At 56.5% G+C, this 23,172-nt stretch overlaps 1 protein-coding gene across 3 annotated transcripts in view; it reads left to right on the top strand.

Moving 5' to 3' along the window:
• Positions 1-23,172, top strand: part of IGSF9B (immunoglobulin superfamily member 9B) — a 105,009-nt gene that overhangs the window by 3,691 nt on the left and 78,146 nt on the right. The gene's annotated exons all lie outside the window — the stretch shown is intronic.

Raw genomic sequence — 23,172 nt, forward strand, 5'->3', positions numbered from 1 at the left:
TTAAAGACATGGCCAAACCCTTTCCAACCCTGCTGAAATGTTGGTGTCTGCTGAGCAGGAGGATAATTTGCCAGGGAATGTCTGGTGTGACCCTCTGTCTCAGAGAGAGAGGAAAAGGCTGGAGGGTGTAGGCGCTGCTGTGCCCTGTTGGTGTGTGGAAAAGGCTGCTACACTCTGCATGTGTCTCAGGGGGACCAAGCTCTGGGCTGGGGGAGTGACTGCATTAGATGTGGGGGTACAGAAATTCTGGGGCAGACCATGCAAACTTCTGGGGGCCAAGGGCTTTGGGGTCACACGGATACGTGCGCACATGTCCTTGGGGGTGTGCGTGTACGTGGTGAGTGAGTAGAGTAGACGTGATGAGTGAGTGTACTATGAATAATGCGTGGGAGCAGACAGTGAGTAGACTGCATGGGGCGGGCGAGCTGTGAGTAGTGAGTCTGCATGTTGATGAGGCTGGAGAGCAGTTGTGTGTCTCATGAGTGAGAGGAGGGGAATGCGCACACGTGTGTCCTGTGCCTGGTGAGTGCTGTGTCCTGGGTGTTTTAAGGGTGCTGTGCAAGTTCATTGCGCATTGTAGGTGCCTTGTGTGGAGTCAGTCAAGTTGTATGTCGTCTTTCCAGGCACTGTCCCGGCTTTGTGCAGGTCGCTGGCCTTGTAGACTCTTTGACAGTATGGTGAAAGGGTAAGAGGAGAGAGCCCTGGGTCATAACCTAAAAGAACGGGAGAAAACCATTTACATCCTGCCCTGTCAGCTTTATAGCATTTTGAATGGAACCTTTCTTTTTTGTGTTGAGTGTTTTGAGTAAAACAGCCCTATTTATGAAGTCATTTTATCTTATACTAAATTAAAATGCATTTGTACCAGCTGAAATAGCTTTACATAAATATTTAGTGCCTTGTACGTGAGCAACAACTTTGCCAAGTCTGTGCGCCGAAGAGCAAACTTGTCAGCATTTGCTTTGATGCCTGGGCTAACGGAGGTGCTCAGCCTCTGGTTTAGGCCTTAAATCTTGCACCAAGCTCCAGGCTCTTTCTCTGCTACACTGTGCACCATGAGGGCCATAGGATGTGTGCCCACTGCGCACAGTTTTCCTGTGCACAAGGAGCGCCATGAGCGTATGTGTGGTGTGCCATGGCTGAGCATCGTGTAAATGCTGGTGTGTTCTCTGCACAGCAAGCATGTGCAGGGGGGAAATGTGCGCACGAGAGGTCTCGAAGGGCTTTTTCCTTGGGCTGCCAGGCAGGGTAGCTAATGAGGAGCACTGGGTGCAGAAGGCTGCTCTTTGTGACTCTTGCAGCAAAGATTTTTAACTTGCTGCCCGCAGACCTCTGGAGGCACTGCAGACTAGATCGAAAATTTCTTAAGGGCTCTGTGCTGCTGTTCAAAATTTTGCAAGGGGTCTACAAATGAGGGTAGGTGGGGAAGGTTTAAAACCACTGCCTTACAAAGGATCTTCTTCTTGGTGGTCACTTGATGACTGTTCGGACATCTTCATGTCACCCTCCTATTGATGAGTTCATTGATGGCTGACCAGCCTGATTCTGGAGCCGCCGGCCTTACCGCAGAAGGCGCAGGTGTTGTAGGGGCACAGGGCAGTTTTTGCAGTTCTTTTCCCCTTCTCCACCTCTCCTTTTCTGCGTTGCAGTGAGTCCTCTCAAATTGTGCCTTCCCTTCATGGATTACTGGTCTCCCGTGGGGACCGTCCTGGGTAAGGATCTCCCAAGTGTCGACACCGATGCCGCACTTTTTCGCGTGCACCTTTGAAAGAGGATGAGTCTGGCCTCTGAGTCCTGGCTCTGGAGAGCTGTTCCATATCCCCTTGGAGTTCCTCCGCATGCATCTTCTCCGCTGGTTGAGCTTAGTAGGGTCTTACCCTGAACCTTTGGGCCCAAGGCAGGGCAGAGGTGTGACACCTGTCTGCATGATCCTGACACGGTCTTGCATTTCCGCAGCTCTTTGGCAAATAAATGACCTCTGAGGAGCTCTTCTAGTGCAATAGAAACTGGAATCTAGAAGTGGTCCCCAGCAGGTCATGGGTGGGAGGAGATGGCCCAGGATTCCCTTCTGCCCACTTGCTGCAGTTGAACACACCAAAAACCCTTGAGCACACAAGACAGCCTGGCCAAAGTCAAGGGTCTGAGAGTGAGGGCTGTAGTTCTGCATTGCCTGTGGGTGTGAGTGGCCATGGAGGAAAGGCAGCAGAAGCAGCCTTCGCTCCCAGTGATGTGGCTTTGCTATGGTGGTGCTGAAATCTGCAGTGTGTTTGGTTAGGCTCTGTGCAGCCTGTGTGTGGTCTGGCAGGTCCCTGGTGTTCTACCACCATGGTCAACAGTGCCCCTGCCGAGAGAAGTAAAGACTACAGCAGTGGTGGGTGCCCACGAGCTCATTCGTAGGGTTTCTCTAGCAGTCCCACCTGGGAGACACTGATAGTGCAGCAACTGTGGGCCAGGTGGCACCCTGTTCCCGGCAGCCCCTCCTAGCAGATGAAGCTGGGATAGGAAGAGTTGTGAGCTGTTGCATTGGCACAGCTCCACATAGTTCCCTGCACTGCATATGCCTGTGCCCCGACGGTGAAGCTGCTGACACCTCATTGTGGCATACAGGCGATAATGCTCTGCAGTCCCCTTAGCATCCTGCTCAGTAAGTGTCAGTCCTCCTCAGTCGCAGCTCAGAGTCCTTCAGGTGGCGGGATGCTGCGCTGTGGCTGTCTTGGCTCTGATCCCTCTGGAGAGCACTAGCTGAGAATCTGCACTTCGCTTACCTGGGGCACCTCTCCTGTCCTGCTACAGGGTGGGAATGGACCTGGGGAGGGCTCACTTGCGTTCTCCGTTGCTGGCTGCATGCAGGAAGGACAGGGCTGGGGGACAGGAGAGGGGGATGGACCTGGTGGGCAAGCCCGGGTGCTTTTGGCTGTTGCATGGCCTTCTCTTTGAGGCCCTCAGAGAGTTTATTTGCCTGAATGAGAGGCGAAGGCGTTGTTGCCCCTTTATACAGTTGGCGAAACTGAGGCACGGTTCAGGGATGTGCCTTCCCTGAGGTCTTCAACGTTAGTCCATCTCAGAGCTGGCACTGACTGACCCTAACTACTGATCCTTAGCCTCAGCTAATTACAAGACTTGGTGGTGATCCTTACTCTGTCAGGTGAACCCACCACCCCACCTTTCACTGGAAGTTCCCCTCTCTTTCCCAGCTTGGCAAGGAGGCCACCTTCTCCTTCTTCGAGTCAGTGAGACCTGCTGCGGCTGAAGCTCTGAAGTAGCTGAGGCATGGCCCTGAGGCAGACTGTCGTCTGATGGCCAGGGCATGCACTTCTGCAGCTCCTTTCAGTTGTCGAAACGGCCCCTTGCAACGGCCCCTCTCTCTCTCTCTCTCTCTCTAGTCCTGGGTTCTTCCCAGTGGTACCTCAGTGCCCCTCCTCGCCCAGGGCGGAGCCCCATGACTTGCTCTAGAGGACTTCCTCCTGAGAATGCTGCATCCCTTCTTATGGCAGGGTCAGATGCTCCCTTTGCGGGGCTTAGCCAGTGGGGACCAGAAGGATGGTTTCAGGCCTTGGCTAAAACCTGTGTGAGTTCCGCTCTCCTATCCCACAGCTCTTCAGCCAGGCTCCTCCTTTCTTCCTAACAACTGAGCAGCCAGGAGCTCTCTGGCCTGGTGATTCCCTCACCCCAGCCCAGCTTTGAGAAGCGACTGGGAGGCCTGCACCAATGAATGTGGACCCTCCACAATAAGGGAAGGCATGCGACAAGGAGTGGTGAACTCTGCCAGCTTCTGATCTCACACTGGTTGCATCCTGGTGAGATGGTACCAGGTTCAGTGGCATGTCTATAGCTTTGTGGTTGGAATAAGGCCGTATATGCCCGAGAGAGGCAAGAGGACGACGCTGGGATGGGTTTCCCAGCCATGAAGAAATGGAGGGAAATGACTACACTTCTCCGCAGAGCTACTCTGGCATTGTCCCAGGTTGCTTCTCCAGTGCTAGAGGGCTCAGTGCCAGTGGGATCACTGAACTCTGCTGATGGGACTGCAGGCTGTGGTGCTGAACTCTGGCTGTCCCTGCTAAAGCAGCTTCCCTTGCCTGAGTGGAGCACAAGAGGCTGGGAGAAGTTGCTGGGCACGGCCATCCCCATTCCCCTAGTGTGTCCCCAGGGTGGGGAGCTCGGGAAGCAGGGAAGTATGTGGGCAACAGTCAAACTGGGAAAAGGTGGTAGAATGTGGCAGTGATGCGGCTTAGGTGCCTGTTGTAGAAAAACCCAGCCTGTGAGGCCGTGGTCCTGGGATACCTGGCTTCTCCTCTCTGCTACAGCCGCAGAGAGGAAACCTCAGGAGTGTGCATCGGGTCGGTGGGGACGGGAGCTGTTCCCTGTCCGTCTTTTCATCTTTGCTCAGGGGCTGAGATTTGGGGGATTTTTTCCTCCTCTTCTCTCCCCCAGCTTCTGTCTGTCAGAGGGAGAGTGGGGACCAGTCATTCCCCAGCCGCCACGGGGGGCAAAGACTAATCTGACTTATCTTGATTACTTCCCAGCCTCTAATCAAAGAGCAAAGTAATCGCCCAGCCCTGGTGGCGGTGAGTGTGTCTGCTGGATGCCCAGCCTGGTAGCTGCTTTGCTGGCTGGGGAGGGGCAGCTTGTGTTTCTGGCTGGCTCTGGGGTGACCCTTGTAAATCTGTGTGAATGAGGCATCACAGAAGGGAAGACCCACCTCCCTCCATGCGCTGTCTGCGTCGGTTCTGCGCGTGGGGTTGTCCCTCCAGGGACAGACCAGAGGAGCTCGGCTCCGGGGACTCCCTCTTCTGAGGCTGGCTGTGTGTCTGTGTGCTGAGGAGGGGGCACTCTGCCCGTGTGGGCAGAATTGGGAGCCCAGATGGGGGCCGGGCGCTGGCCGGTGTCAGCTGGCAGTGTCGGAAGTGTTTGTGTCAGAGCTATTAGTTTTCGGGTTGTACAATCGCCGTGTCCAGAGCCACCGTAAACATGAGCTGGTTTCATGCGTCCTGTTCCGTGGGCTGAGCCAGCAGAAACCAACAGTATCTAGTTACTGGCGTTTGTTGGAGGCAGACGGGCTCTGGCTTGGCAATAGACTTCGTCACGCCCCACTGGCACCTGCTCTGCTGGGTCTGCTCAGGTCCGCCCCTCTCCTGTTCCCTCAGCGTTGGGCATTCATGTCCATCAGGCCCTGATGCTCCTTGCCCCGTGGTGTCCTCACTGTTGCTGTGGAGCAGTGGGAGAGGGTGGGCTTGGAGTGAGAAGAGGGGTTGTGAGAGTGCAGCATGCAGGCAGCTGGAGTGCCTGGGGGGGGCTGCACCTGAAGCAGCTCTGTGACCCTGGCGATTGTTTCTACTTGACTCCTTGCTGCAGCCATTGGGCAGGGGAGAGGGGAGCTGGTGAGAGCCCACAGAGAGTCTGAGGGGCAGCCAGGCAGGCAAGGGTGTGATCCACTTTGTGCCCCGCTGCAGGGTTCCCTCTAATGTTTGTCATCCGTGGATGGAATAAGTTTTGTGATGTGCACCCAGGCGTGTGCTGATGCGCACCACCACCAGAAATGCACGCTGCTGTCTGTGGGCACCCTGCTCATCAGGGCGGCACTTGCCTCTCTCCTGGCCGGCTGCCCAAGTGCTCAACGTTAGGGGGATCACTGCCCTGCTGCTCTGGAGGCTGATCCCAGGGGATGCTTGTTCTGTCTTCAACTCTGAGCAAGTCCCAGACTCTATCTGCCCCCTGGCACTCCTGTTTGTAAGGCTGACCCGTACGTGTCCAGCGAGCTGCTTGGCAGCAGGGCAGAGCGCTGCCTCAAAGGCACGTCCAGCGGGAGGGGTGAGCCTCGCAGGCGTGCCTGCTGGGGTGTCAGCGCCACGTGGGGACCGGAACTGCCGCTTCTGGACAGGCAGCATTGCATTGTGCATGGGAGCGTGCAGGGGAGGAGGGAGACCTGGAGAGTAGGAAGCAGTCCAGGGAGGGAGCAGAGAGGGTGGAGGAGAGGAAATCCCAGTGCTGCTGAGTTGAGGGGCCCTGATTGGAAGCCGGTGTAGAGGCTGGACCCAGCTTTTCCTGTCAGCCATTGAGGGTGTGGCCTAGACCTGGGGCAAAGGATGGGAAGGTTTCCTGGGCTGCTGAAGGAAAGACTTAAGTATGCCAGGGAAGGGGAATACAGAGGCAGCTGCCTGGAGCACCAAGTCACAAAAGATCTCGTGGTTCCTGGTGTGAGTGATGGGCTGCAGCCCGCGGAGACAGGGAGCTAAGCACCGAGGGGCACGTCAGCCTCGGGAGGGAATCTGCGGTGACCCAGCAGGAGGCGGCAGCCCAGCATTCAGTAGAGCACCCCGGGATAGGTGCGGTGTGGTTAGAAACTTTGTCCTTCACGTTTGAAGTAACCAGGGTCTGTTCTTTGGAGGTGGCTCCAGGGAGAGGGAAGATCCCATGGCTGCTGCGTGAAATGAGAAGAGGGGATGAGCCCTAGTGTCCGGTGGTTTTTGATCTCCAGGCTCTGTTTCGAGCTGTCGAGGAATCCCTAAAAACTGCAGTGTTTGGCTGTGTGGTTTCTGGCGGAATTTTGTTTTTAATGGCTTCTGCGTTTAACTCTGCAGAGGCAGCATGGTGGAGTGGGCAGGGCCCTGTACTGGGAGTCAGGAAACCTGCGGTCTGGTTGCAGCTCTGCCACTGACCAGCTGGGTAGCCTTGGGCAAGTCTCTTCTCATCCCACCCTTTGCCTTGCCAACCTAGTTTGCAAGTTCTTGGGGCAGGAGCTCTCATGCTGTGTATACAGACTGCATCTAGTCCAAAGGCTCCTCAATGTCAGCTGGCACTTCTGTGTCCTATGGCAATGCAAATAATTCCTCCAAGGTCTGACTCCCCATTTCCCCAGCATTGATGGTCACACTCAGCGTTCCCTGTAAGCGATGCGCTAGTGCACCCACTCTGGGGAGAGCAAAGTGCTGCCCAGCTAGGTGTGTGTGTTTGTTTTTGTTCCTACCAGTGGTGCACGTTAACATTTATCCAGCACATGGGCGGAAAAGATTAGAGGGGACATGGGTCAGGAGCTTAACTACAGTTTACCAAAGTTATGGTGCCAGGAATTGTCTTGGTTTTAAATTCCCTTTTTTCATTCATGAGACCTGGAAGGCAGGGATGCGACCCCAAAGCAGCATTCTGGAAAGATAAGATGGGTGGAGAATGAATACTGTCCGGCGAACCACCCTGGGAAGGCTTAAGGACATGCTCTTTTATGCTCAGATTCTGCCAGGGGATCTTCTCTGCCACTGTGAAGGGGGATGTGATTTTAGTCAGAGGGCCATGGCTGAAAGGGAAGCCTCCTTCCCCTCTGCTGCATGGTTCTCTGCTTTCCTGAAGGAGGCAAGTGGGGTTTGAATGCAGGGCTTCAGAAAGCCTGGCTGTGCTGAAACTGACATAGGCCATTAAGCTGTCCCCTCTCTCTTCTTCCTCTGCTTCTGCTGTGTGACTTAGAGGCAAGTCACTTGACCTGTGCATGTCTCAGCCAATCCATCTGGAAAATCGGGTTTAAAAAGCAGGAATCTCACTGCACACCCAGATGCTGCTTCAGAGCTGAGCTGGGGGCAGGGAGGGGGAAGGCTCTTGGTTATGGGTCTCGTGGGGCTGCTATCCTGGGTAAGGGAGCCAGGCAGAGGGGCAGGTCAGGGAGGGAGGCAGGCACCGATTCCCCCACCGGCGGCAGAGCCAGCCAGCGTTCTGGTGTGGGGAGAGGCAGGCAGCCTGCAGTCAGGCCAGCTTCCTCGCCAGTGCTTTAGCTGACTGAGCAGCTAATTGCAGCTTTCTGTCGTGTGTGGTTTCTGTCTGGCTGAGCAAGCCCCCACAGCTCTGGCCGAGCCACTCGCTGTCATGTTCTGCTCACCACGTGCTCCGGGATGGCAGGGGCGGGAGGAGGGGGAAGGACTCCAGCGCTCTGCTACCCGCCTGGTTAGCCAGGGCTGGGCCTCACCACTTGATGGTCTCTCACCACCCCCCGTGTGCCAGTGCCCACTCCCCATGCAGGGCCAGAGGGTTGTCCTTCCCTATCCCTGCGATAGTCTCCCGTGAGTGCTGCCAATGGGACGCGGCTGAGTGGATTGCAGCTCTGGCTTCCATCTGCGGGGTGAGGACAGGCCTCTTGGTTACTGGTCTCAGAGCTGTGGGTTGGACTGACCCTGCCCCTCCCTGCAAGCGGGGTGGAGTGGGGTGAGGCGGGATGTCTGGTGGCTACATCATCACTCCCCTTGGGTTGGGTATGAGGGGGCAGCTGGGCTCAGTGCATCTTTCCTCTCTCTGCTCCAGAAACTGGGCTATGATGGGAGGGGAGGGTCAGGTTCAAATGGTCAGTGGTGCCTCTATGCTGATTGGTGGAGGTGCATGGTGGGGGGGGGGTGTCAAGACTTCCAGGCCTCTGATTGGTGGTGGAGTGGGAAAGAAGGGTGGGGGAACACATCTCTTGGCCCCTGATTGGTAGGGAGGCCCATCTCTCAGGCTGTTTGTCTGAGCCCCAGCTGGCTCTGTGGAGTGGCAGCCGGTCAGCGAGCCTGTTAATTACTTGTCGATGGCAGAGGGTCTCGAGCACATCACGCTCCGGCGGGGTGGTGCTTTCGCATCCTCGCAGCTTTCCCGCGACCTCACATGAACCGTGCGCCTGTGCTGGCTGAGCAGGGCGACGTTGCTCCGGTGTGCTGGACGCTCCGGGAGCCTCCTGCTATGTGGCGTCTCAGGCCACTGGTGGAGCATTAAGGACGCAGGCAGCTCTGTTGGGACCGGTACAGGGGCTCGGAGGGAACGGTGAGGCTCACGTCCCCCTCTAGTGTGAACAGAGGAGGGTAGGATGTTTGCTGCTCCTCTATGGCTTTCCCCGAGCCTGGTCCTCCAGCCTCTTGTGGCACTGGTGTCTTGTTCGTTATCTGCTGTATGGGGCTTTCAGGGAGATGCTTGGCTGCTTTCCAGCAGGGCCAGGGTTCATTTTACCAGCCCGCTAAAGGGTTGGCATGCCTGTGCCACGCAGCTCTGCAGGCAGCATGCGTAACAAGCACACCAGGCAATTGGTAATGATATGAAATGTCTCCCAGCAAAACCCCTCCGGCTGCTTGAGAACCCTTCAGCATCACTTGGTCCCTGGGAGGTTTGGGTTATCCCTGTTTTCAAAATGAAAATAGAGGTACAGGAAGGGGCGGGCCAGAGATCTGTGCACTCATAAGCAAGAGCAGGGCCTTGGGGACCTAGACTCTGTCCTGCCAAAGTCAGGCTCCGGGACTTCCAGCCTGTCTGCTCTCAACACTGAGCTCCACTCTCCTGCCAACCTTGCATGGTTACAGAGGCCGAGAACTCATGCTCCTATGGGATTGGCAGGGAGCGGACAGCAGGGCTGAATCTTTGAGAGCAGCAGAAACCAGTGTTGGTGCTAATATTTTCCCATCTGTGTGCAGAATAAATTTTGTTATGGGTGCCCAGGCATGTGCAAATGTGCACTACCAGTAGAAACACATGCTGCCAGCTGTGGGCACTCTGCTAATCAGCTGTGTGACTGCCCAAGCTCTCAGCTTACCAGGAATGCTGGTGCTAACCCACCCAATTAAGTGCCTTCTTTTTCTTCCCTTCCCCTTTGGGGGGTTCTCCATCACTTGGTGGGTTCTGTGCGTCTGGCTGGCTAAGAGGGGGCCTTTTAGGGGACTTGCTGCTGCTTCCTCAAACTCTTTCTGCCTCTCTCCTCCTGCATAGCAGCTTCTCACCTAAGTGAGATCAGCCATGGGACAGAGCTGGTGACAGGGCGTTAACACTCCTGTTGTTGAGCACACCGTCTGCAGCTCTTCGGGCACTCTGTGGGGCCTGGATTCACCCCACAAGCAGTGTGCCGTGTGCCTCGGTCAGAGCTGGGCGCTCCAGTAAGACACGGGCTCAGAGAAGCTATTGGAAAGGTCTGAACTGCTGGTGTGACTCCCCCCCCAGCTCGAGCACAGGGAGGCGTGATGTTAGTGGATTTTTACAATAAGTGGAGAGCCATTTCTGTGACCCCTGTTAAGTTTGCAGTAAATCTCGGGGCAGGTGGGCCAGGTGAGGTGTCTAATGAAAGCTGGTGATTCACTGAATCCATTTATGCTACTGGTATATCTGTGGCATGTTTGTATGTAAAGTTATAGATATTGGCTTTATACCTGCATGAGGAATGTTTTAGTGCTGCGATTCACAACAGGAAGTGTGATCACCTCCCCAGTCAGGTGACATGGGCTGAACAAAGGCACAGAGGCCCAGACGTCACATCCCCGTTGTATGGAAATTGATTGAGACTGGTCATCTGGGATGCGGCCAATGGCAGAATGCCATACCCGGCAACTGGATCAGGTTCCTTCAGTGCTGAACTCCATATTGAGTCTGTTCTGGTCTGGCTATGGTCTGAAGAAGTGGGTCTGTCCCACGAAAGCTCACCTAATAAATTATTTTGCTCGTCTTTAAAGTGATACTTGACTGGTTTTTGTTTTGGTAGTGTGTAGACTAGTATGGCTCCCTCTCTGTTTCTTTAGATGTTAGACTCTAAAGGATTGGCCCAGTGTGCTGTTTTGGGTAAGATCTAAGTCTGTATTGACCTGGGGGGTGTGGCTGGTCCCTTTGGGGGCTGGGAGAATTTGTGGGGATTTGATGAAATAGGTTCCCAAAACCTATCTCCTGAGTAAGGAGGGGTGCTAGTTTGGGCCTGAGGAGCAGCTGGAGGATCTGTGTAGCTTCTGGCTGGCCATGGGGCTGGCAGAGGGGTGTTTGTGGCTGGCTTGGTTTGCCTTAATGAGCAGGAAATCCCAGCCTGGCTTGTAAGTAGCCTGGCTTTAAGCAGTTTGCCCAGGATTGGTGCGCTCAGCTTGGCCCAGAACCCCTGGCAGTATTACAGGAGGGATGGCAGGAGACAGAGCCAGGGTGGCTCTACCCGTTGGCTAGCCCGGGGAACCAGCTGGGGGGAGTGGGAGCGAGCTGTGAATATTGGAGTCTTTTGGGCATCCGGATGATCTGCCATGGCTGTCGTCAGAGTACTGTGGGCTGGGAGGCTCTGCTGGGATCAGCAGAGCAGCTCTGAACGCACACCCCTTCCCTTCGGCGAGGAGGAGGAGTAGGCAGACGAGGTGGGTGGACTGCAGCAGCCCTGAACGCTCATATTCCCTGGACCAGGCAACAGGAGATGTACCCAAGTCCGCATGTGAGGCGTCTCCCAGATCTCATCAGCAAAGCCGCTCTCTCGGGGCTCGCCAGAGTCCCTGCCACAGTTGTGTGCGTGGTTGTGTTGCGAGTCCCAAGACTGCGCTCGGGACAAGCACTCCTCCCATGGACTGAGAGAGCCCCAGGAAGCATTCCAAGAGCCTCGTCCTGCTTCTCCCTGTCATTGCCGATTGATGGACCCAGCCGCGGGTGCAGAGCCTGTTATCTCACATTCACGCCCCTCCCCTTTTCCATCTGTCGTGTCCCAGCTCAGGGTCTGTGCCGCCTCAGCCTGCAGCTAGGGCTCTCTGTGGGTGCCGGCTGTTGGACATCCTTCCTGGCCGCTCCACGTGCGGGGGTGGAAGGCTCATGCCGCAGCACCAGGGCCATGGAGGTGTGCCCAGCAGGGTGGTGGGGTCTGCGCTGTCAGAGCTGCAACAAACACTCCTTTCCAATGTTTCCTCATCTTTTTCATCATAAATTTCTTTATGTGCACTGGGGCATGTGCTAATGTGCACCACCAGCTGGAAGAGAGAACCTAGCTGGGAGTGCTTTGCTGATCAGCTGGGCGGCATCTGAATCTCTCCTGAGTGGAAGCACAAGCACACAGCTTACAGGGAGCACTGGCCCCTTCTCTTCTCCCTGGACCCAGAGAAGGGAGAGAACCCAAAACGCTGCTAGGAAATCAGCTGCCAGGCCTATTTCCCCTGAGACCTGAAAGGATCTTTCACCAGACAGCGTCCTTTTAAACAGCTCTTGCCTCCTGCCTGATGTGCCTGTCTCCTGGGGCTGGCCTGTCTTTCAACCAAAGGGGTTGCTGAATGCAGAAAATGGCTCAGTGGGCTTTCACAACAGAAGCAAGAGGGAGGTGCAGAGAGAGAAGAGAGGAGCGGAGTCGATGCTGTTGTGTGTACATTGACCTTCTTAGAGCAACAGGGCCTGTTTGTGTGGGGATGTCCCATGAGGTCCAGGATTTGAAAGGTGAGCACTCATGCTGCTCATAAATACTGGCATATGTGCCAGCCATGCATTTCTGTGCCCATGCAAAATGGTACTTGCATACTGTGATGGACTGAGCTGCATGGGGCTTCTTAGTACCCCTATCTTAAAAGTATCTCTCTGTATTGCCAATTGCAAGCCATCAAAAATCTCAAGTCAGGCCACACAGATCATGAAATGTTTAAATACCGCTTGAACCTCTCTCGTCCCGCACCCTCAGGACCTGACCAGTGCTGGACGAGAGAATTTGCTAAACCACGGGAGGTCAATGTTGTCTAGCACATTACCAACACTTCCTCTGCTTACTGGGCTCTTCGAAGACACGTCGGGGTAAATTACAGCTAAATAACAGCGCAGAACACAGAGAGCCAGGACGGGTGGCTGGAAGCAAACCTTAAAGAACTGTGCAAAACCTGGCCACACCCATGATAAGTGGTCATTCAGCTAACTAAAATCCTGCCAGAGTATGGATGTTGCAGGATGAGGGAGTGCTGGATTAAAGAGGTTCAATCTGTAATACATTTGGTATTCTTGTTATTTGCCCCATGGCTTTTTAATCTTTAGCTTTCACGTGGGTTGTGCTTGGAAGCTTTTCTTCCCAAACCCCATGCGTGGAATCCAGCTTGGTCATGGAAAGAGGAAATTCTCACCTGATCCCATGCAATGGGGAGGTGGTGGGCTAAGAAGACATTTAGCATGGTGGGAGCTGGTGAGGTTGATCTCTCCTGCACGAGAGTGTCTTCAAGGATCTGTTGAAATTGGCAAGTTGTTTGGAGAGCACAGCGAGAGGGGGTGTTGATTCTACAAAATATGGAGGTACCTATAAACGGTGGCCCAACCTTGATGTGTCAGAGTTAGCGAAGAACCCACTGGTCTGGATGTTGTCCAGTTGCCCTCACCTCTGCTGCGCTCAAATGCTGAAAGTGCCCTAGAGGGACTGACATCTCCTCTGAGAGAGTGAGCCCTGCCCTCGTGCGCAAAAGCACGTGAACCGAGCAAATGAGAGAATCTGCCTTGAAGAGCAGGTCTGGGGGTGAGAGCCAGGGTCCCTGCAAGAACTGGGTGCGTGAAGCGGATGGCAGATGGCTTTAGTCTCCGCCTTACTGCGTGTGGTTGCTTCTCTGGCTTTTCGATGAGATACTGACACTGCAAGAAACTGTCAGAAACTGACCTATTTTCCTTCACTCCCCTCTCAGCGCTTCCCTTCCAGAGGCTACTGTGAGGCATGTGCATGCTGCCTGCTTCCTCTAGGCCCAGCCTGGTTAGGCACCAGCTGGCACAGAGAGGTTGGCAATCCATGAGGGTGAAGCTGCAGGTGTGTGTAGCAATGCTCCATGTCACCTTTTCTGTCCATGCGAGGAATAAATGTGTGTGCACTGAGGCAGGTGTGAATGTGCACCACTAAGAAGCAAAAAACTTAGCTGTAGGCAGTCTGCTAAGCAGCTGGATGACGTCTGAATCTCTTCTGAGTGGCCGCACAAGCATGTCGCTTCCAGGGAGCACTGGGGGTCCTGCGGGTGGAAGAAGAGCAGGCCCGTCAGTGTGTACAGGCAGCTCTGACCTTCCTGGACTTGCCTTTCCCCTCTTGGATCGAAGGGGTGGGATTTCAAACTTGGCTCATGTGCAGTTGGCTCCATGTGCCCCAGACAGTCTAAGCCCAGGGAGCAGCTGAGCCTGTTGTTGTTTGATCCTGGCTGCGTTTGAAATGGGGATGTTTCTGAAACATACGTGTGCGCCCATGCACGTCTTCTGTGCTCTGTCGCCCTTAGGCTTCCCTCTTCTTGTTCATTTGTTCTTGGCCTGTCTTCCCACGCTTGGCTCTTCTCTCCCTCACCCCCGTTGCTCCTGTTCCTTTCTCTCCGGGTGAGTGCCTTGCTGGTTCGTTTACTCCTCCGTTCGCAGATTCGCTCTTTCTGTGTGGCCGTTTCTCCCATTCACAGGCCCCGTCCATTCCCTTCCTGTGATTAACGAGCTGATTCTCTGAGCTGAAGGTAACTCTCTTGGCTTCCCAGGGCCTGTGAATCTTCATGCGATGTCAGCTTCTCTCTCGTTCTCTCCTGAGTGTGGGGTGGTGGAAATCTCTCCTTTTGGCCAGGCTGCCTGGAAAGGGTTTAGGGCCAGGCCAGTTAGCAGGGAGGGAGCAAAGAGGATTGTTTGCATCTGTTCTGCCCAAGAGGGTGTGGTGCTGTCACAGCCCTCCAGCTTAGCTAGGGGTCTGGGACAGGGAGACCTCTGCAAGGATTGATTCTGTCACATCGTAGCTATCGGCCCACCACATTTGGTGGTTGTGGATGTCTTTTGGCAAATACCCTCTTCTCTTAGGCCGCTCCTGGCCTGATTTCCAGAATGGCTGAGCCAGGTTTCTACAGCAGCTTGGAAAATCAGCTTGTGAGTCTTTGGCTGGGGCGGAGCTCTTCAAAGCTGCATAACACATTGAATTGCACAGCGGAGGCTTCTCTGTCAACAAGAGCACATCACCTTAGCCTCTGGGTATGCAGTTGTGGCTGGTACTGGTGAATCCCCTTTCAGCTGGTGATCCCCAAAACACTTTCCAAATGCCAGGGCTGAGCAGCACGCGCCCTGACCCTGCCTAGCCCTGTGGGGAGAGAAGGGCCTGACGTGAGTCCTGGGTGAGCTGGCAGGCTCAGGCAGTGCAGGGGGTGAAGACAGATCAAGGATGGGGGTTCAAGCAGCGCAGCCTCACAGGAGGCGCCTTTTGGAGAGAGCGAAGCCTGCTGAATCCTGGCGGTTTTGAGAAGGAGCTGGGGATGGGGCGTGAGAAAAGGGCTGTGGAGGAGGAGACCGTTCCAGACACAGGGAGGTGAGAAGAGGAGCAGGGGAGCCTGGGGAGATGGACTTGATCCCCTGTTTGTTCTCAGTGACAGGGAACCAATGGCAAGCCCTGGGGGGATGTGGTCAGGGCGGTGGGGGAGGAAGCCTGCAACACCTGCTGGGTGGACAGGAGGGCCTGGACATGCAGGTCACTCCAGTTAGCTCCTAGCCCTGGGCCTTGGGGCATTTGTTGGCTTAGGGCAGGATCTCAGAGAGCCTTGATTGGAGATGCCCGAGGGCCAGGGAGGATGGTGGCAGGAAGAGGGGTGACGTGGGCAGAGGGGATCTGTTTGCTGTGCACAGTTGGGGACAGCAGTGGGGTGTCGGGTTGGGGGATGCCCACAGGCTGCAGGGAGAGAGGAGCATTGCCGGGGTACCGCTAACAGCCCACGCTTGGGAGGTCACTGGGACAGGTGTGGCGGGAACGGTTCCCCAGCATCTCTTCCTGCAAGGCCAGGAGACTCTTGCAGAGCTCGGCCCTGGCTTCCCCAGCGTCCTTCTCCGAGGCCTGCCCACCGCCATGGGCTGGGGGGGGCGGAGTTTAACTGCAGAGGGCTGTAAAGTAAGCCTCTCTTTATCCTGTACAGAGAAGGGGCACCTGCAGGGCTGGGGCTCAGTGATGTCCTACCAGATGTCACTGGGCCCTTTGTATCAGGCCTCAGAGACGTGTGTCCTGTGCTAGATCTGTCTCTTTTCTGTAAGAGCCTCTTTGAAGCTGCCTGGGAGAACAGCCTGTCCTGTCCTGTATTCTCCCGGCGATCCTCAACAGAAGGATTTGATGCATCAGGGCTGGTGCCCTCTCAACTGTGCATGCTGGAGGAGAGAGCTTCCTGCCCCTGCAGTCCCAGCCTCGCACAGCAGGAGGCGCTGTAAGGAACAGCGTTAGGAGCTGATCCAGGGCTGGGCCCCCAGCCCCTCTCCCGCAATGCCGCAGGCAGGGCAGCGGGAAGGAGGCGGTGTGCGTATCCATCCTGTGGAGCGCTGTAGTTCGTTCTTTCCTCTCCACCGGCCACGCAGGGAGGAATTCCTGCAGCTGGTTTTTCATTTTTCCCCCCACCCCATATCCCCCTGCATGCTAAGAAGCTTGAAGATTGAATTACCGACTCCCTGCGAGGAAGGGCCTCGAAATACAACCCAGTGGAGAGCAAGTGGAAGCTGCTAATTGAGCCGAGAAGCCAGGAGGTTGGTTGTGAATGGCCACAGTAGGGATGGATCCGCTGTCTGGCCCGACTTCGCATGGGAGGATCTGCTTCCTCTTGAGACTTGCTCCTTCCCAGGTGGAGCCAGGTAGCAGGCTGGGTGCTCCTGCCTCCTCTGCCCTTGGTGTCCTGTGCTCCAGGCTTCATGGGCTGAGCGCTCGTTGGATCCATGCTGAGCAGCAGCAGGCCTGGTCATGAGGTACTCTTCCCTCAAGCCAGCCTCGCGTCTGGGGCCCCAGCATTAGGATGGGGTGGGATGGTAGGCAGTGGGTGTGGTCTCCCCTGACCACCAAGGGGCTTGGCTGGCCAGCCCGGTTCTTCACAGCCACGTTCAAAGGCTAATGAGTCCTTGGAGAGGGTCCCTGTGGGTCTCGACTGGCAGAGCAGCATGCCTCACTGTGGATGAAACTCACATGGCTGCTGCATGATCGAGGAGGACTTCAGCCTGCGGAGGGCTTGTCGGCTGAGCAGAAGCTGTACGTGGCCTTGTGTGTCTGAGCTAGCTCGACTCCGGCGAGAGCAGGTAACCGTAGCATTAAGGGCAATGGAGCAGGGGAGCTAATGCACAGAGTACCTTCCCGGGGTCCAGGCCAGGCTTGCATTCCCCATGCTGAATGCTGTGCGTGACTCCCGTTGTGTTGACGTACCCTCAGGTGGGGAAGTCGGGAGCACGATGCTGCTGTAGCTTACGCAGCAGAGGGGGGTTTTCTGGGATCGATTAACCCTGTGGCTTTCCAGGGGAGCTTCATAGCTGGTGCCCTCCTGTCACTCCCTGTTTGCGCAGGGCAGGAGCAGCCCCTGCTGCTGTGCGGCAAGACACGTTTTGCAGTTGGTGGGTGTCGGTCCCTTCCCCTGCGACTGGCCGTTGAAACTGCAGGTGTGTGAGAGGTTTGGAATCGGGCTCTGAAACAGGGTCAGCGGCCTTGGGGAGCAGCCCCTTTTGAATGGGGCTTGTGCACACGTGCCCTGGTCCCCAAGAGCTTCAGACCTGCAGTGCAGCAGGGGGCGCTGCGCCGTCAGTGCTGGCAAGGGGGTGTTCTACGGCTACGCGAGGGGTGCTGTCCGTTCGCTGAGCACAACTGTCCTGGCCGAGACCCAGTGCCGGGCAGCCCCTGGCTTGGTGATGCCAGGGACCAAGCTTTTCCTACAATGGGCACAGCCATTGGGAATGCCTTGCTTTAGCTGCAGAAGGACCAGACCCTGTGCTACCATGCAGGGCTGCCTCTCTAACACAGTGCTGTCCCTGCACCATGGCTTCCCTGGTGTCCCTTCCCCGGCTCCTGCCTTCTAGCCATGCCGTGGTTTCACCACACATGCACGTGGTGGTTGGAAGCTGTGCCTCCTCGTGTCACTGCCTTCTCCAGCATCCTGCTCCTTCTTGCTATGGGGGCAGCAAAGTCTGCTGTCAGCGAAGCTTCCCTGGGCGCAAGCTCCTGGAGGCAGATGCTGAGGGGCCGGGCTGCTCCCGGTGTGCGGCATCCGGGGCGTGGAAGGGGCTGTTCCCTTGTCACTGTGGGCGAGGGCACTGAACGAGTGTTGTTAGGCCAGACGGAGGTGACATTTCGTGGCGAGAAGCTGGTTGGCTGAGGAGGGAGCTGGGGCTGAGTCCGTACTGAGCCACTGGTGCCGGGGATCAAGGGCTGGGCGAGGGCAGGCAGCTGCCATTTGAATTGCCTCCTTCTGGGGAGGCAGCTTCAGGCTCTGCTCCCCCCGACTCCTGTGCTGAGGCCATGGCCCTCTCTGAGGTGTGGGAGGCAAATATCGAAGCCGCTTTCGGCTCACCTTTTCACTCGCACTTCCCAGAACCCTGTGGGATGGGCTCATCCCGCCAGTGTGCGGGGGGTGGTCTGGGACTAGCTGGTGCTGCCAGTGCGTAGCCTGCGCCTGCCCCTCCGGCCCTTGCCCTTCTGCTGCTCTTGCCGGCTGTGTGGAATGTGCTGCTCGGGTGAATGGAGGGCCTGGTGCTGACTTGGAGATAAGCGAGCTGGGGACCGTGCCAAGGTGCATCAAGCCTGTGCGCTGGCAAGGCTCCAGCTGCATGAGGGAGACACTGCAGCTGCTGCGCCCTGGCGAAGTCTTGGATGGGCTCCGAGCTTCTGCGCTGCACGAGCTGCTAGCTGGGGAACACTGGGATGGCGAGGCCGTGGGAACTTGCTCGCTCCTTGCTGTGGGCGACTGGGGGGATCCATATCCTTGGAAACCTGAGACTGTGGGATGTGCTCGAGCTGTGGGGCGTGAAGAGGTCTTGCAGATCCTCCTGTGGGACAGGAGGGCTAACACGCTGCGCCTGGGCGGGGGTGGCCTGCAGCCTTTGCTCAGCCAGTCCCATCCTCCCAGTTCAAGTGTAGGATTGGATCGTCGTCCAGGAGGGCTGCCGAGGCTAGCAGGGGAGCCTGCCCCTCCTTCCTTTGCCCCAGCTTGGGCTCTCGCCAGCATCGGTTTGAATCCGGCAGCTGCTGTCATGTTGAGATGGAGGGGGATGGTCGGACTGTGGAGCAAGGCAGGCGGTGGGGATCTCCCGGCCAGCTTCCTGGTTGGAAGGCTGGCTCGGAACAGGCTCCTCTGCTGTTGGAGCTCTGATGCCGTCTGAAACCTAAGCAATCGTTTGGCCTTCAAGTGCCCTGTGCAGACCCCGGCCCCTCCCACTTGCGGCTGCAGCAGAGTCGAGTCTCCGCCAAGCTGTGCAGAGCCTGCTGCGGCATCTGAAAGCAGGAGCTGCTCTGGAGCTGTGGGGGAGCCTCCTGAGCTAGCGAGCTGTGGCTTGGGCTCCCTGCAGGTGTGGCAGGAGGGGAGGGTTGCATTCTGGAGGAGAGGAAATTAGCACATGCACCGTCCCTGGGATGCGAGTGGAAGAGGAGGGGTGCCAGTCCCAGGACCTCCTCAAAGCGGAGCTGGTTTCAGCTGAAGTCACCCCATCAGCTGAGGAGGCGCAAAAGCCTTGGCTTTATTAGCAATGCAGCGATAATGAGACCCAGTGAGGTGCGAACGAATCCTGCCCAGGTGGCGCGAAGGCCGGGGGCGGGATGGTGATGAGCAGTGGAAGGCTGCAGTTATTTTCTCCTCAGCTTTCAAATGTGACCCCTGCATGCATCCCTGGCGGTGCTCTGCAGCCCTGCACCTGGCTCGTATGTGTGACCCGAGGGACCAGTTACACTCCAAGGAGGGAGATGGCCCTTCTATGTCTGCGTGTCAGGCACCCTGTGTACCCTGAGATGCTCAGCCCCCACACAGTCTGCATAAACCCTTCTGTTCTCTCCTTGTGGCTTCTAAGGCACCTGCCGCTCCTCTGACACACTTTTCCCGGCTGTGCGTCTCCCCAGGTAACCTCCTCCTCCAGCTACAGACCCTGCAGCCCTTGCCTAGCCCCAGGTCTGGGGATGCTCTGGGGATGCATGCAGCAGTCCTTGCTGTGGCCTTCTGCTGTCAGCCTGGTGCATGCTTTTTGCTGCACTGGCGCAGCATGCAGAGGGGAGCAGCTTTGACTGCTGCCTGCCCTATCCCAAAGCCATCTGGCTCCCGGGCCCCCAAAGGGCCTTTGATTATCAACCTGCCTAGGGGCCGTGAGGGGCCCGTAGGGGCAGTTTGCTGGTTTGTATATGTGCCTGAGCCAAAAATAACCAGTGATCTTACGCTCCTGTTGTGGAAAAACAGTGATGTCACTACTGGCCAATCAAAGCCGGCCCTGAAGAGCAGAGCGAAGGATCTGGGAACATGCCTCCCTGAAGGATGAAGATTCTTCGCTGGCGGAGGCAGCCGCCGCCTGAGCGGCTTCCTAGCTGCATGCGGAAAGGAGCCGTTTCGTGCAGTGAACGCACCGATACCCAATGCTGCAGTACCAGGGAACTCCCTAATTCCCCAGGCTCTGGGCAGGATGGATGCAGAAGCTTTTAAAAACCACTGCTCTCCTGCCCCAGGGAGCGAGGGACGGACAGGACGGTAGGAGAGCTCCCAGCCGTTCCAGTCCCAGCTTCTTCCAGCAGGCACCTCTGCAGGGAATGGGACTGACGGCTTCTCAAGCCCCAGCCTTGCTTTGCAGACGTATTTTATAGGAGTGCTAGTCTGGGGAGAGTTGGCAGCTCCTGTAGTCCCAGCAGGGCACTGTAACAGGTGCTTGGGGAAGCAGAGCTGGATGCAGCTGGGTGCTCTGAGGAACAGCAGAGCCAGCGTCTCCCAGCAGAGGGTGCTCTGGGGCCAGGTGCAGGGGCAGCAGGTGGCTGCGCATACCTGCTCCAGCCCCACCTTGGCTTTGTAAGATGGTGAGAGGCTGGTCAGGTGAAGTGTGTGGGATTTCTGGGTTGCACAGGGTTCGAAGCCCTCTCCCTGTGCTCGCAGGGTCACGAGAAACAGCACCAGCTGTTCCCCTATCTGAAGCTGGCTTGGAAGATGGAGAAGGGGAGGAGTGGGTGTGCCACAGCTAACTGCTGTGAACCCTTCTTGCAAACCCTGTGCCTGCTGATAGTTTGCCTTGTGTACGCAAGGACCCACAAACCACGGCCTACCCCTGTGATTGTGCAAAGTTGGCAGGAGTGTGCGGGGAGGCAGTGTGGCCTCATGCAGAAAAAACTGAACCTGGACTCTGGAGATGTGGCTTCTGTTTCTGTCTGTTCTGGGTGATGTTGAACATGCAAGCCTGTGTGCATGTATGTCTGTGTGCCTCAGTTTTCCCACATGGTGAGCTCTGTGGATGAAGAGTCCCATGTAAGAGCTGGATAGGCATGGCCACGACGGGTTTTCATCCTGCCTTGAAGTACAGCTTCCCCTGGGACAAATGTAACTATTCAACATGGACATTGCAGGGGGCTGACTTGACCACAGAAGAAGCTGGCCAGAGCTTCAGTGGCACAAGGGGCTGTTGGTTGTATCTTCTCTCTTGTCCAGTTCTGCTTTGGCTCAGTCCTGGGCAGTGTTCCGTCTGATCTTCTCCACCCAAAGGCAGAATACGTTTTAAGTGCCCTGAGGCATGCGTGGATGTGCACGACCAGTAGTCGCATGCTGCCCACTGTGGGTAGCTGTGGATGCTCTGCTCATCAGCTGGGTGGCACCCAAGCGCACAGCTCACAGGGAAACGCTGCTCCTGGGGTTTTTGGGTCTCGGTGGAGTCAGGGGAAAGCATGCACCTGCTGCAGCTCCAGCACTGTTCTCTGCGGCGCATGTCTTCTCTCCTGCACTGACCTGACTCGATCCCACTAAGCGTGGGAGTGAGTCCCTGTGGGTTTGTGAGGGGAAATGGGCTGGCTGCAGGGAAGGGGCGGGCAGGATGCCCAGGTGTAGAATACCTGGGTTTGGAGGGGGGTTGGCTGTGGTCTCTGGGAGGGTGATAGGGCAGGGGCAGGTTTGTGGGGTTTGGCCATTGGAGAGGGGGATGAGGTGGGGTGGCTGAGGTGTTGTGTGATGGGGTGGGGGTGGCCCGGGGTGAGGGCGAAGGCAGAGTGCAGGACAGGTTTCAGTCCGGTTCCTGAGGCTGTCACTGCTTGCTGGGCTGAGCCGAGCCGGGTGGCGTCAGCATTTTCCCTGCGAACGGCCCTGTTCCAAGGGTTAGTAGCTGCCTGCAGTAATTGGCTGGCAAAGCGAGTGGGTTTATGAATGGATGTCTCCCCTGCCGAAGGGAAGAGAGGCCTCCCTAGAGATGTTATGAAGCAATGTTGCACTGATAGAAGAGCTGTGCATTTCCTGCCTGCACCCCTCCTCCTCCTGCAGAATGGGGGCATGTGGGGGCGGGGAGCACAGGAGTCTCCATATGTGGAGAGACACATGGGGGACCAGCTCTGCAGCTGGGCAGTCGGTGAGAAGTCCTTGGAGTGCGGATGTGGGTTTGGGGGGATCTGACAGAGGTCTATAAAATCATAACTGGCGTGGGGAAAAAGTGAATGAGAAGTTATTTACTTGTTCCCAGAGCGCAAGGACTTGGGGTCACCACATGAAATGAATGGGCAGCAGGTTTAAAACTAACAAAGGGAAGTTTTTCTTCACACGGTGCATGGTGGGCCTGTGGGACTCATTGTCAGAGGGGGTTGTGCAGACCAGGACTTCAAGAGGGCTCAAAAAAGAACGAGCTAAATTCATGGAGGTTGGGTCCATCAATGGCTGTTAGCCAGGATGAGTGGGATGGTCTCCCTCGACTGTTTGTCAAAGGCTGGCGATGGTTGTCAGGAGAGGGATCGCTTGATGATTACCTGTTTGGTTCACTGCCTCTGGGGCATCTGGCACTGGATACTGTTGGCAGGCGGGATCCTGGGCTAGGTGGACCTTTTGGTCTGACCCCGTGTGGCCGTTCTTATGTTCTTAGGCTGCTCTCCCAGCCCTTATGCTTTGCTGGGACAGGCCAGGGCACAGTCTGCTTTCTCTGCCCACAGCCTGACCTTCAGGGGCACAGGTAAAGCTGTAAGAAGGGGCCATCCATAGGCAGCTTCTACTCACAATGTTCACACTCCTCTTCTCCCCCTCCTGGCTCCTTCCCGTCTATCTGTTGCCCTGCTCCCCACCCTTTCTTCCTGTGGACATGCTGAATCTCATGGCCAGCTGTAACAGCTTGCAGGGGCAGTCAGTGACTTGCTGTGGCTCGCCAGCGCAGGGACCATGGGTAATGGCTATGCCCAGGTAGTACCCCCAGCAGTCGAGGAAGCAAGCAAATAAAAGCTGGCAGCTGCAGGGCGAGCTGTCTGCTCGGTCCAGCTCTGGTTCGGCAAGGTGGGGGGTGGGGTGACATTTGTGAGCCTGGAGCAGGTGGGGGCCATAGAGTTGCAGGACAGGCCTGAAGTGGATTATTTTCTGGCAGGGCGTTGGGAGGAGCATGAGTAGCAGGAACACAGAGTGCTCCTGGCAATTGGAAATTTCCCTGCTCAGCTGGTTGCAGAGGCCATGTGCGTGCCAGTGGCGGGAGCTGCTGATTTCCAGGGGTTGAAGGGCTTACAGGGCACAATGTTCCCTTTGGATGCTGTGACAGTGTTTCCCGTTCTCAGGCTGTGGATGAGAA

The sequence above is a fragment of the Carettochelys insculpta genome, chromosome 25, assembly GCF_033958435.1.
Source record: "Carettochelys insculpta isolate YL-2023 chromosome 25, ASM3395843v1, whole genome shotgun sequence".
NCBI lineage: Eukaryota > Metazoa > Chordata > Testudines > Carettochelyidae > Carettochelys > Carettochelys insculpta.